This window comes from Cervus elaphus, chromosome 7 (assembly GCF_910594005.1).
Source record: "Cervus elaphus chromosome 7, mCerEla1.1, whole genome shotgun sequence".
Lineage (NCBI taxonomy): Eukaryota > Metazoa > Chordata > Mammalia > Artiodactyla > Cervidae > Cervus > Cervus elaphus.
The window spans coordinates 25645210-25651221 of NC_057821.1; the positions used below are offsets into that span (position 1 = coordinate 25645210).

Below are 6012 nucleotides of genomic sequence, written 5' to 3' on the forward strand. Positions count from 1 at the left end.
ACACATCTACCAAATATCTGCTACATGTTCAGGGCTCTTCGAGTCACTGTGGAGGGATGAGCAGATTTTTGTCAGGTGTGTTCCAGGTGCTGTTCAGGTACCTAGACCATCTCCACACTGCAGCCACCTGGGGAGGCACCTCCCCTATCTTACATACGACGACTGGCTTCCCAGGTAGCTCAGTGATGAAGAATCTGCCTGCCAAGGCAGGAGACCCAGGTTTGATCCCTGCGTCCAGAAGATCCCCTGGAGGAGGAAATGGCAACCTGCTCCTGTATTCTTGCCAGGAAAATCCCAGGGATAGGGGAGCCTGGAGGGCTATAGCCCATGGAGTTGCAAAGAGTCCAACACTACTTAGCGATTGAACATGAACACGCAACCTAATGCTTGAAGAATCCATAAGGCCACATAAGTACAGAGGACGAGCCCCAACCTCAATTCTGCTTGAGTTCAAAGCCCACAACCCCACGTTACCATGCAGAAAAATACCACTCCAACCCTAAAGAGGCTTAAAATAACCTAAATCAATTAGAGATCAATACAGTCAAAATAACGAAGGCCTAACAAACAAGTATCTGCAAACTTGCTAGAGAAATGAACAGAGAAGATGTTATAAAAGAAGTGAGGACTTAGGTTCTTTCCCCGAAGAAGGCTAAGATTTGCACAGGAGAGAGGGGAGAAGTGTGGGGGTTTCTAGGTCAGTGATCTGAGCAGGAGCCATCCTGGCCCCCTTTAATAGAACAGGCCAGCAAAAAGACTACACCCACAGAGTGCAAAGATGTATGCTGACCTGAAAATCAGACTTAGATGGGAGGGGTGAGGCCTGGTTATGAAAGCCTTCAAAAAATCAGGCAAATTATTTTAGACTTGGGATAATTGAGAAGGGAGAGAACTCGAGGGTTGCAAGGCAAGGAGAGACATGAAGAAGCGATAGTTTTAAGAGACTAGATGGACAAGAAGCTGAAGAGATGAGAAAGGCGGTGGTGTGTCTCATTCATTCATTCACTCATTTATCCATCCACCCATCTATCCATCCACTCACTCAGCAAACATTTAATGAGGATTTACTAAGAGCCAGGCTTCCTTTGTTGCTCAGCTGGTAAAGAACCCACATGCAATGTGGGAGACCTGGCTTTGATCCCTGGGTTGGGAAGATCCTGAGGAGAAGGGAAAGGCTACCCACTCCAGTATTCTGGCCTGGAAAATTCCATGGACTGTATAGTCCATGGGGTCACAAAGAGTCGACTGAGTGACTCTCACTTTTACTTTACTGAGCCAGCTTGGGAGGCTGCCCCCATCTGCTGGGGAGGAAGGGTGAGGCTCTGGGTTAGAATATGGAGGAAGGGTTCTATATAAACCACAGGTCAAAGGTCTTGATGACTCATTGATAGAAAGAATGAAGGAAATGAAGGAAACGATGGCTCAAGATAATTCCAAAGGTTCAAGACTGACAGAATTTCCACCATTACTAGGAACCTCAAAAGCAATGAGAAGAAAACAATAAAAATAGAAAAAAGAGCTCTGATGATGTGAAACAGTCAATAAATAAAACCCCCAAAGGCTGGTTCTTTTTAGCTTCTTTACACACAATCTATATAAGAAGTCTCAGTGAGAAAAACCATTTCTCTGTGACTAAATGTTGAGTTCCCTTGGCTAGGACAGACCTCTGCCCACTCAGACAGGCTCCATCAACCCTCCAACACATCCTTCCATCATCTGAAACTAAACTGGTCTCACTTAGAAATGTGGCTGCCCATTCCTGCCCTGCCACTAGTTTTAACTTTGGAGAAGGGGACAAGGCAAAATGGACAGGCAGGGTCACAACAGTGAGGGCTGGACCTTAGGGCAAGCAGTGGTATATTATTTTAAATAAAGAGTCCCAACACGGCTCTTATTTGTACACCCACAATTACTCGTTCTCAAACAGATAGGAAGGCCAAATTCTTTACCAAATTGCAGTGCTTTGTTCGGAAACTATTTCAAATGTGCATATTTATGAATACATTAACTTCTAGCACAGCTAACATATGGTTGAGGCACAGATTCTTCTTAATAATTTATATGTTAACTACACAAACTTAAAACTCGGTTTAATTTTATATTCGGCAATAGTACAATTCACTTTGGAGGCACATCCTGAAAACCCACTCACTGGAAAATGTGAGAAATGAAAACTATAGCTATCAAACTGTACAAAAAGTGCTCCAGGCTAAAATAAAAAACACAAGTGCCAACACCTTAGAGAAATCTAGCCCTGGATGCAAAATTCAGGGTGATATTTTCTCTCTATAATCCAGCTTCAGCAAGAGCAGTTCTTTATTTAGTTATAAGTGGAAAAGAATACTCTTTTCAGAAAAATAGGCATTCACCTACTTTTATATTTAAAAGTAAAAGCCCTCAATGCTACTGTCAAACTTTAAAAGGTGCATTACAAAAGAAACGGCGGTTCTGAAAAATCCTCCTAACATCTCTCTCATAACATCTACTCAGATTAGTAAGAAAGAAAGCAGAGAAACCCAGTGAAAAATGGTTGCACAGAAATGTGTTAGGATTTGCTCAGACCCCTTGCGGGACAGCCAAAGGCCTAGTCGGGTAAATTCCAAAAGCAAGTACCTCCACCTTCCACGAAAGGGGCTTCAAATCCGGCCGGGATCTTTCCCCCCGCTTTAACGCTAAAAGGTAAACACCCAGCAAAATCTTCCCGACTCGGAGGAAATGGGAGTTTTTCTGCCAAGAAGGAGAGACCCACAGGACCGCGGAGAGACTACGACCCGAGAGCCTCCCTCTCGCCCTCCATTCCCTTGTGGGGCCACCGCAGGGGGCGGGGGGCCCCTCGCAGCTCGGGTCCATCACCCCCAGTGACAGGTCACCCGGCGGAAGCCCCTCATCCCCGACCCCACTTACCGGCGCCGCGACACAGGCGAGGGCCCGCCCCTGCGGGGAGCGCGGTTCCTCGGAAGGCGGGCGCGGGGCCGGCCCGGGAGCTGGAGCCGGAGCAGGGCGACCCCCGCTAGGACGGGCCGAGGGGTCCGCGCAGGGACGCCCGGGGGCGCCGGCGAGGGGCGCGGGCCGCCCGGCGCATGGTGAGCAGCGGGGACCCGGCCGCTCTCCAGCCTCCGGCAGGAAAACAAACAAAAGGCTGAGAGGCTTGTGGTGGGGACGACCGGCCGCTTTCCCTGGGAAAAGTTACCCTGCAGCTCCCCTCGCTGGCCCCGCGCGTCCTTGCACCGCGGCCGGACCGCTTGGGGCGCCCAGCCGCGCGGTCCGCTCTCCACCCCGGCCCGCGGCAGCCCAGGGGCCCTGCGTCCCGCCTACCGCCGAGGAGCCCTCCAGCTCCACGCGGCCGCCTAGGGCATCAGGATGGAGAGATGCGGGCCGAGGATGCACGTTCGGAAGACATCCCATTACAGGTGATCATGGTGGACACGCTTTCCTGGCTTTAAAAAACATTATCTGTAATGCCACCGAAAAGTGGTTAAACATGGCAAATCGCATCATATTTATTTTACCGTAATAAAAAATATTTAAAATAAAAACCAGACTGCGTGTTAGCATCCATTGGAACTTCAAGAGTTTTTATGTTTTGAGCAACTTTAGTTTGGAAAACTGGATTGTTACTCAGGTGGAGAATACACTAGGTAACTACAGATTGGTCTCAGGGTGTAACGAGTTATTTGAAATTTAACACTTCTTAAACGCGGTCCCTGGTGTCGTTAGTTATATTGCAAAGGTAAATCATCCCTATGAAGACTGGCTCTGAACCACTTTGAGAAAAGAAATTGCTTCGAGATCCTCGATTTAAATTCACATAATTGCCCCCAAGCTAAGGGTTCTCACACTTTAGCTGGAGACATCAGAATCACCCCCAAGAGCTTGTGAAAACAGATTGCTGGGCCCTCTCCCCAGAATTCTGGTGCTGATACTACTGGTCAGGAGAAACACATTGCCCTAAGCAACACAATTTAAATTAATAAAGCAGTAATCCTTTCTCTGAGTTTAGATCTCCCAGCTCATATCAGTTTTCTCTCACTGTCTTTGTTTTTGAATTCTGAGAACTGAAAAAATTATTTCCAAAAAGAATCTACGCAAAAGGCCTGAATCCCTCTTTTCTCTTGCTTCTGTTGAAGAAACAAGATACAAGACTGCTAAGCTTCCTTAGACTTCCTGTCCCAAATGGGAAAGGGTCATCTGTCCACTTGGCAATTGTATAACATTTATCTACATTCATGTTTACCTACATAACACCCAAACCATATGGCAAATGAGAATTGAAAGTCATTATCAACGAAAAGATATGGAGACAGGAGGCAGCCTAACAAATCATATAACCACCTCTATGAAAAGTGATTTTTGAAGTATTTAAAATGATCAGTTTTAGTCAAACTCAGTTGATCAAGCAATAGGCAAATGGACTGTCCTGATCTACCTTTAACAAGGGTCCACTGAGCTAGTAAGTGGCTTAGGTCAGTAGTCCTAGCCTAGGGAAAATTATAACCATGTATTACATAATATGATGAAATAATACAACCCTGTAAAAAGGTCCAGTGGATAGAGTGAATATTTATCTAAAATTGAAAAATTTAGATAACAGCATTTTAATAAAGTAGATGCTCAATTTATTGTTACAAATACTAATTATTGTTTTATTAAACTTTATTGTTTACCTAGAATAGAATAATAATCTGTTATGAGCATTCAACCAGTTTAATGAAATAGACTAGTTCAGAAAATATTTCAATTTTCATTCCTCATTTGCAAAACCGATCTTTTGTATTCATGAATCACATATAGCATTTCCTTCTACTTCTATACTACATCTAGTCTTTCTCCCGTTTTAATTTCAAAACATGATTTACAAGACGTCATTGGGAGGAAAATCATTAAAAGACCTAAGCCCTAGAGTCTCCTTTAAAAACTAAAAACTGGTAAACTTTTAGTCTCCTTTAAATAAGAATATACTTTTTACAGGTAGCTGACTTAGGAGGCAAATGAAAACATACCCACCAGAACGATGGATCCTAATATTAAAAGATAATAGTTGAGGCTTCCATAATGTAGCTCACCATTCTGCACCCCTCCCTTTCTTTTTTTCTGCCTCTGTTTTTCTGCAGAAAAATGTACTGCATTACTAAGCTCTAAATAAACAGAATAAAATAACGGATAAGAGATTTAAACTCTTGTGAATTCGTGCAATCACGAGTAGGGTTTGGAAACCTGGTGACTATTAGTACCCCACACCTAGTAGAAATTTCAGAAACACCATAAATGTTTGCTGAAAGGAGGTAAGAAGCTCCAAGGTTAGGTTTACACATAGCACGCCAAAGTCAGTATTTAAAACAAAGTCAAGTGTGGGAAAGTAATATACCGCCAGCCAAACCCGAATGCCTTCTGCGGAAGTGAAATCAGGTGTTTGGGCTTTAAGAGGCGGGGCCAGGACAGCGTGTGAGTACCGGCGCTCTACGTGGAATGGCTGACTACAAATCCCACTGTGCCACGGGAGCCGTCGCCGCAGACTATCGGGGCCGTAGAGCCCCAACGTCCTCCTTGCGTTGCATGATGGGGTTTGCAGTGCGACGTGCGTTGCGGGGGCTGGGGGGCTAAGTTTTCTCTCGGGCTTTTCTCCTGAGCGCCTCTTTTTCTCAACCTCCAGAACCGTGTTTTTGAGAAGCTTAGCAATTATGACGGCCTTACGATAGTGGAATTCCACTGTTTGCGGTCCTGGGTTGGGATTCTAGCCACTGTCGCCGAGAACCGTGTAGCGACCACCCCGAGCACCCAATTCGATGCCTTAGGACCGCTTGCCTGAGGGTCTTAACTCTAAGTTTGAGTTAACGCCTGTTCAAGTTTGCATAAGTTCATTGAGCCGAACACTAGGTCGAATTTAGCTTTCGGACGCCCGATGTCCTAACCCGGGCTGTGCCTCGCGCGCAAACCTAGCGAATGTCCCTCGCCTTCCACCGGGCAGCGAGGGGGCCGCGGAGCCGGGCGAGGCGCCTCGGCAGTGCGCATGCT

At 45.9% G+C, this 6012-nt stretch overlaps 1 protein-coding gene across 1 annotated transcript in view; it reads right to left on the reverse strand.

Annotated features, from left to right (window-relative positions):
• The window catches only part of CILK1 (ciliogenesis associated kinase 1), a 45616-nt gene extending 42427 nt beyond the window's left edge, over positions 1-3189 (reverse strand). The window contains exon 1 of the mRNA XM_043907731.1: positions 2905-3189. The gene's annotated coding sequence lies outside the window, so the exon portion shown is untranslated. The remainder of the gene's footprint in view (positions 1-2904) is intronic.
• Positions 3190-6012: the final 2823 nt, after the last annotated feature.